Raw genomic sequence first — 8479 nt, 5'->3', positions numbered from 1 at the left:
ATTTTACAGTCCTCCACACAAGAGAAAACCTGTTGTCTGGGCTACTCTCAGAGGTTTCAGGTACATTCACTTCCAGGAATTCTGTATGGATCAGTGTTCAACATTGTAATTTAAAGGCATACTTCAACATTAATTCTAGCAGAAAGACCACTATATACTTAGGGTCTACAGATGAGCAGGTTAAATTTTAGGTCAAATACTAGAACTGCTAAATACTTAAACTCTAAAGGAAATCCAATCTGTTTGAAGACATAGATTTAATGTCTTCATCTTATTTTAAGTATTTTTCTATAAATCATTTTGGTAACGATGGTAAGCTGAAAAGTGCTGAATCATTTCTGATATAGAAAATTATATATCTGTTGATGGATAGTTTGAGAATGCAGCATACTGTGGTAGAAGACAACTCAGTATACATATAGATTGTTAACTTACGGGATACCAAAGGGAGGTAACTACTCAGGTTGCAAATCTGAATATGATCACTGAAATTCCAGTGATCATATGGTGTGTATATTTTTTACTTGCACATAACTGATCCGTTTCTGAAGTCTCTCAGATTATGCTGTCATTTTTATGTCCTTTTAGGACTCATCCACATTGCAGTGAGCAATGTTGCACTTCGCAAATGTCAGATTATCTCTGGTGGCTGGCCGGGGAGGGGGGGTTAGATGCTCAGGGATAGGCTGGGCATTGGTCAGCAGGTGGTGAGCAATTGCATTGTGCATCACTTGTTTTGTACACATTATTATTAGTAGTACTATTATCATTATTATTTTTATTTTCCTTTCCTTTCCATCCTAATAAACTGTTTTTATCTCAACCCACAATCTTCATTTTTTTCTGATTCTCCCCCCCACTCCAGAGATGGAGGAGGGAGGATGAGCAAACAGCTGCTGGCCAGGTTAAACCACAACAGTCCTAGAGCAGAGCAGATCTCTACACTGTGGCCCATGGAGAGCCCCCCATGGAGCAGGCCCCGGGCCAGAGCTGCAGCCCGTGCAGCCCACTCAGGAGAGGAGCAGGGGGCCTGCAGGGAGCTGCCACCCATGGGGAACCCATGCTGGAGCAGTTCTTGACAAGCTGCTGCCTCTAGGAAGCCCCTGCAATGCTCAGTTCAGGAAGGACAGCATCCCGTGGGAGGGACCCCACGTGGAGTAGGGGCAAAGAGTGACCATGAAGAAGTGGCAGACACAAAGCATTAGGAACTGACTGCAGCCCCCATTCCCTGTTCCCCTATGCACCACGCGGGGGGAGGAGGTGTTAGAGGGTCGATGAGGGGGAAGGTGGTTTTAGTTTGCTTTCAGTTTCTAATTACTTTAGCTTTTTAGTAATCAGGCAAAATAAAAATAAAAAATTAAAAAAAAAAAAAAATAGTTCTTGCTGAATCTGTTTTGTTTGTGATGATAGCAGTTGATTGATCTCCCTGTCTTTATCTCAACCCTTGAACACTTTTGTATTTTTTTCCCCCTTTCCCTTTAAGGAGGAAATGAGTGAGCAGTTGTGCTGGTGCTCAGCTACATATATATATATAATTTGCTGATACACTGCTTTTCTCTCTCACCAGTGACATTAAGTTCCAAAGAAATCAGAAAGCAAAGTCTTAGGGTAAAGGATACAAAACATGACAGGAGTTTTTGTCTTGAAAGCATATACCCCAAAACTCTCATTCACTTCAAACAGAAACAGGGGTATTATAAACATGTATTTCAATTGGCATTTTAGAGATTTATATAATTTATGTAATGTAAAAGAGAGAGAATGCATTTTGTCTTGAAATATCATCTAATCAGATGAATCTGTGTGTAATGTGAGCTTCCATGCCTGAGAATAGCTGCATCTTGACATTATCTCAGGTTTTATTGAGACTTAAGAATTCTCTCTTTCTGCACAACTAAGTTTTGTGTAGGACTTTTTCAGATCAGAGTACCTGGAAAATATGAAGATTATATAACAATTACATTTTTGGAATAATATTCCGTGTTCTAAGGTGACATTTGAGAGCATATAGTGGTTCTCAAGGGTATATGACTTCCTAATCTGTATGGTAAAGAGAGTGATTCAGGGCTAACATCTATGTGATGTATATGGGGAGTTCATGTGAAGTGAACTTTCCTGAGAACTGTAACTGTGTTATGTCTTAAAGGTAATTTTTTGCTTTAGTTCAAAGAACAGCTTTGGAGAAAAGAAGTTTACACTGCAGCTGATCAGAAGATGAGGGCTGTAGAATCAAGTTGTCTGATGGTATAGACACATCCAGACTGTTGTGCTATGTTTTTTTTTTATAAATGTTCAAATAATGAGAAATCTTTGGAAGTGCTATCAGTTTCCTTTAAACATTATGAAATCATGCATAGTTTCAGTTAATTTAAGTAGACTATTATTTTTTTCCACTTTTTCCTGTACTATTCCAGTCTTTTGGGTTTACTATACAGTAATATTGTTTCAAACTATCCTGAGACTAATTGGTGGGTTTAATATTTTCTACTTGAAAAAATATATATTTTAGAGATTAATACTCAGGATGCCAGAAAACAAAAATTTCATTCTAATTTCAGCATTGTATTATGAAAAACTGAACAGAAATTGCTATATTATACTATGACATTACAATTTGTTTTTTAAAAATGTGAATTTTAGCAAACTTTTACATTCTAAACTTAGACATCATTTATTGTTTTAATTATGTCAGTAGTTCTTCTGACAATATAATATTAAAATTTTAAATAGCCATAGGGATTTTCTCCTCCATTTCCTTAAATAATCAGACATAAGGAATTTCAAAAAGTTAAGTTTCATCATTATCACCCTTATTTGGCAAAGTCATATCATTATCTTCCACGGCGGGAGGTGTAGACCAGGAAAACTTCTGAAGGTTTTGCCTAAAAGGATGACAAACATTCAGCATGCCTTGCAGTCACTTAGTCAATTAAAGTGCTAGCAATATTATCAAATGTATTTTGAAAAGAGAGGAAGTGGTACCTCAGAAACACAAAGTGAAAATGCAGTGTTAGCAGTGTTTTAACATAGTCTGGTTTCCTGTCTAGATGAAAAATCATACCTCAAACAAACCTTAGCAGTGAGTTTAGACAAACTACATTGAAAAGGGTAGTGTGAAATACATCTGAAATCTCAGAATCACAGAAACACAGAATTGTCTATGTTGGAAAAGACCTCAAGATCATGGAGTCCAACCTCTGACCTAACACTAACAAGTCCTCCACTAAACCATATCACTAAGCTCAACATCTAAACGTCTTTTAAAGACCTCCAGGGATGGTGACTCCACCACTTCTCTGGGCAGAGATGTAACATAAATGTATTTATAAAGAGCGATAAGGTCGCCCCTAAGCCTCCTTTTCTCCAGGCTGAACAAACCCAGCTCCCTCAGCCACTCCTCATAGGACTTGTTCTCCAGACCCCTCACCAGCTTCGTCGCTCTCCTCTAAACTATTTCGAGCACCTCAATGTCCTTCTTGTAGTGAGGGGCCCAAAACTGAACACAGTGCTCGAGGTGTGGCCTCACCAGAGCTGAGTACAGGGGGATGATCACTTCCCTAGCCCTGCTGGCCACACTGCTTCTTATACAAGCCAGGATGCTGTTAGCCTTCTTGAACACCTGAGCACACTGCTGGCTCATATTCAGCTGACTATCCACCAATACTCCCAGGTCCTTCTCCACCAGGCAGCTTTCCAGCCACTCATTTCCTAGCCTGTAGTTCTGCTTGGGGTTATTGCACCCCAGGTGGAGGACCCGGCACTTGGCCTTGTTGAACTTCATACAGCTGAACTCAGCCCATTGGTCCAGCCTATCCAGATCCTCCTGCAGAGCCTTCCTACCCTCGAGCAGATTGACACACGCATCTAACTTGGTGTCATCTGCGAATTTACTGAGGATACACTCGATCCCCTCATCCAGATCATCGATAAAGATATTAAAGAGGACCGGCCTCAGTAACAAGCCCTGGGGAACACCACTAGTGAGCGGCCTCCAACTGGATTTGACTCCATTCACAACTCTTTGGGCCCGGCTATCCAGCAGTTTCTAACCCAGCGAAGCATATGCCAGTCCAAGCCACGAGCAGCCAGTTTCTTGAGGAGAATGCTGTGGGAAACAGTGTCAAAAGCCTTGCTGAAGTCAAGGTAGACCACATCCACAGTCTTTCCCTCATCCACCAAGCGCGTCACTTTGTCATAGAAGCAGATCAGGTTCATCAAGCAGGACCTGCCTTTCATAAACCCATGCTGACTGGGCCTGGTCACCTGGTTGCCCTGTAAGTGCCGAGTGATGACACTAAAGATAATTCAATTAATCTTTATGGTGTAACCCCAAGATCTTTCTTGTTTTTTAAATGGTATATATATGATACATATATATATATATGTATATGTATATACGTATATGTATACATATATACGTATACGTATATACGTATATATGTATATATATACGTATATACGTATATATACATATACGTATATATATACATATATACGTATATATATGTATATATATATATGTGTATATGTATATATATATATATATATACATATACACATATATATATGTATCATATATATATCATTATATCATACATATAATGTGTGTATTATATATATTATATAAATATATATAATATAGCTTCAGGCATATATTTACTTCCAATGTGATAAATATTCTTTTTTCCCTAAGCACAAGTAAGAAATGAATAGTATGAAACGATTCACACTGATGGAAGAAAAAAACAAAAAACAAAAAACAAACAAACTTGAAAGTTAAAATGCTGTGGAGCTCTTAACCATGCTGTTTGACACCTGCAGCTCCTTGGGATTCTCATATCAACAGGGAGCCTCTCAGAAATGTAAGGAACTTCTTCAATGTTTTTGATTTAGGCATGATGAAAGACTCAGATTGAACAGACAATGTCTCTGTATATCTAATAGACTTTTCAGACTATAGCTTCCTTAAAACTCGGTGACAGAAGATTTCCTCTGTCTTCCCAAGCTGAAATAAATACATCTGAAGGGCTGATTACCTATTCCCCTCAAAGATCGTCTCTGTCTTCACTACTTTAAAAAAGCTGAAATCTATAAACCAATGAGGCAAGTCTTGAATTAATTTCTTTAAATACTCTCTTGAAATGTTTTTGGTTGCTAATAATTTTCTCTGTGCAGTGTAATATAGTCGCTTCTGTACTGATAAATGCAAGGAACCCACAGAGCACACCCTACCCTCAAAGTTTGACAGAGCAGAATGGTTTCCAGACATATTTCTCAGGTTTAATCTCAAAGATCAGATCACCAGACTACAGAGCACTTGGTTCTGAGCCCCCTGGAAGCCCTCATGGCAAGTCTGGGACCCTAAGGCCTTTAAATCTCTTCAGCTAAAAATGTCTGCAAAAATGTATCAAATTTTCTCCGTCTCTCCTTTTTTTCCCTCCTGTCTTACCTTCCTACCTTCCTTCCTCTCCATCTGTTCTTCTGTATTTCTGTCCATCTGTTTTTCTTTGACTTTCTTGTCCTTCTTTCTTTCTTTCTTCATCTGCCTACATATGACACTTCCTCCCCTTTTCCCCTTTCTTCAATTCTTCTTTCTTTTCTTTCTGTATAACACTATTGCCTGAGAAGAAAAGCATGTGTTTAATGTCTTGCTGTCTGTTTGTTTTCTTAATGACTGTTTTTCCTTTATTTCTAGTAATTTGCAGCTAGTACTGTAGAGTGGAAACTTGAACTTGTTTTTAACTGCTTTTAGAGAATTATTTTTATTGTGAAACATGCTCTCAAAGTCACCTTCTTGGGATTCGCTTTATTGAAAGTTAGTTAGCTCACTCCAATAAAAGACTCCAGAAGCAAACTAATGTGCACAGTATATGTAAGTTGACAAGAATCTGAAAGACAATCACCACAAAATTCTTTGGTGGTTAAGATGTATCTAAAGACATTTCCACTTAGTGCCCTTTCATAAACAATTTCAGCAGAGTATGATATTGTCAGCCAGAGCAAACTATTACTCTGAAAATTCAGTTTTCCACTACATGGTACCTGGAACATGGGAAAAGGAAAATGATTTATGGAGTCAGGACACTACTAGGGAATGGCAACAATTCCCAGAAACTAGGAAACCCTATGTTTAATTTTTAATATTTTTTTTTCTGTGCTCTAAGGTGATCTTAATGCATAAAACTGATTTTTTAAAGAAGTACATAAAACCCTTTTCTTCCTCCACAGCAGTATAACCTTTGCTGCTGAAGAAATGAAGCTACCATCTGAGCTAAGTATTTGAGATGTCAGCAGCTGTTAAGGGACTCAGAAGGAAGGGTAAACATAATTCCAATATTGCTGGTTAAGCTTCATGGTTTTCTGAATTATTTGATTGGTCTTTTAACATGTCCCTCACGTAATGAAGGGCTCAAGCAGCTCAGCAGGAAAGATAGTGTAATATATTCACCCTGGATCATTAAAACTTTGGAAAGAGTGTATTTTTTTTACCCACTCTTGGGAAGGGATTAGAAGCTGTATTATCAGCTCTGCAGATGCCTGACACTGAAGATAGTGTTATATTCATACCTTGAAGCTTTCTATCCCTAAGGATACTTTCTTTACAGAAACTATTGATTTCTGCCATCTGATGTACAGTCACTCTCACAAAGTATTCTAATTTTCTGTTTGCCTGCATGACTTTTATGGAAGTAACCATTGATTTTTTAATTTTATTTTTTAAATTTTACTTTAAAAACTCACCTTTATTCCTCTTTGTGTGTCACTAGGAAAAAGAATGATTAAGTATATAGAAAAGAACTACTTTGTCACTGAATCTATGAAGAAGCTGGGATGCATATATGCAGGACTGTTATAGGACTGTTAAACACAGATGTTTTTTCTCCAGAAAAAACAAACAAACAAACAAACAAACAAAACAAACAACAAAAAATAGCTAACTCCCTCCATTGTTATTGTTCAGCATGATATCATATAGTATCATGGAATATCCCTTTGGGCAGCTTGGATCAGCTGTCATCTCAGCTTCCTGTGCACCCTCAGACCTCTTTGCTAGCAGCAAGTAGGAAAGGCTGAAAAGTTCTTCACTTGGTATAAGCACTGCTCAGCAAAAAATAAAACATCAGTGTGTTATCAATATTATTCTCATCCAAAATTAAAATCCCACTGTCCTGGTTTCAGTTAGAACAGAGTTAATTTTCTTCCTAGTAGCTGGTAGAATGCTATGTTTTGGCTTAGGATGAGAAGAGTGCTGATAACACCCCGATGTTTTAATTGTTGCAGAGCAGTGCTTATACCAAGCCAAGGACATCTCAGCTTCTTGCTCTGTCCTGCCAACAGGCAGGCTGGGGGTGCAGTAAGAGCTGGGAGAGGACAGACCCATGACAGGTGACCCAAACTAGCCAAAGGGGTATTCCATACCATCTGATGTCATGCTAAACAATATATAGGGGTGGCTAGCCAGGGGAGGGGCACCAGACTGCTCGGGGTTAGGCTGGGGATCGGTCAGCGGGTGGTGAGCAATTGCATTGTGCATCACTTGTTTGTACATATTATTAGTAGTAGTTCTATTATCATCATTGTATTATTATTATTATTATTATTATTATTATTATTATTATTATTATTATTATTATTATTATTATTATTATTATTATTATTTTCCTGTCTTATTAAACTGTCTTTATCTCAGCTCACGGGCTTCACTTTCCATTTCTCTCCCCCCTCTCAGAGAGGGAGGGAGGAGGGTGAGCGAACAGCTGTGTGGTGTTTAGCTGCTGGCCGGGTTAAACCATGACACCCACCATAAAAGCTACTAGGAGGAAAAATTAGTCTATCCTAACTGAAACCAGGATAAACCAGTAACTTCATTATTTCAGTTTATACCTTCAGATATGATAGTGTTCTAATACTTTTAGCTACATGTTAAGAGGAAGGATGAAAAGTCAACTTTTTAATGCTTCTGTTGTAAGCCTTATAGATTATTTAAGTAAGAAGATCAAGCATCTATTACAAATAGCTGTAAGAATTTTTAAAAGTAAAAAAATGTTATCTTTTGATTTTCTTTTGTTTTATTTTGTTAGGAATATTAAGATTTTTTAAGAACTTTTATTTATATCCTATAAATTTATCCTCATCCTCTCTGAAATACTATACTCAACCTGAAAAGGGGTGAAAGTGTCACCATAAAGACATTTTATTTGGAAAAGAATTAATTTTTAATTAGACTATTTAGACTATTGTACCTCACCAGATGACTGAAATTTATATTGCAGGGCAGGTTTTTTTTTTTTTTTTTCAAATACATTGTTAAATTACAACACAGACAGTTCACATGAAGATATCATAAACATTATTATTCTCAGCTGAGTATTAAATCTTGACTGTCAGTCAGAGTTTTGATCTGATTTGCAGGGTCATGTTTTATTTGAGGATTCAACCCATTGCTTGTTTATCTATGAACTATGAATATGATCTAAAA

The sequence above is a fragment of the Aythya fuligula genome, chromosome 1, assembly GCF_009819795.1.
Source record: "Aythya fuligula isolate bAytFul2 chromosome 1, bAytFul2.pri, whole genome shotgun sequence".
NCBI classification, from domain to species: domain Eukaryota; kingdom Metazoa; phylum Chordata; class Aves; order Anseriformes; family Anatidae; genus Aythya; species Aythya fuligula.
The sequence above is the reverse complement of the archived record's forward strand: the minus strand, read 5'-3'. Positions refer to the sequence as shown.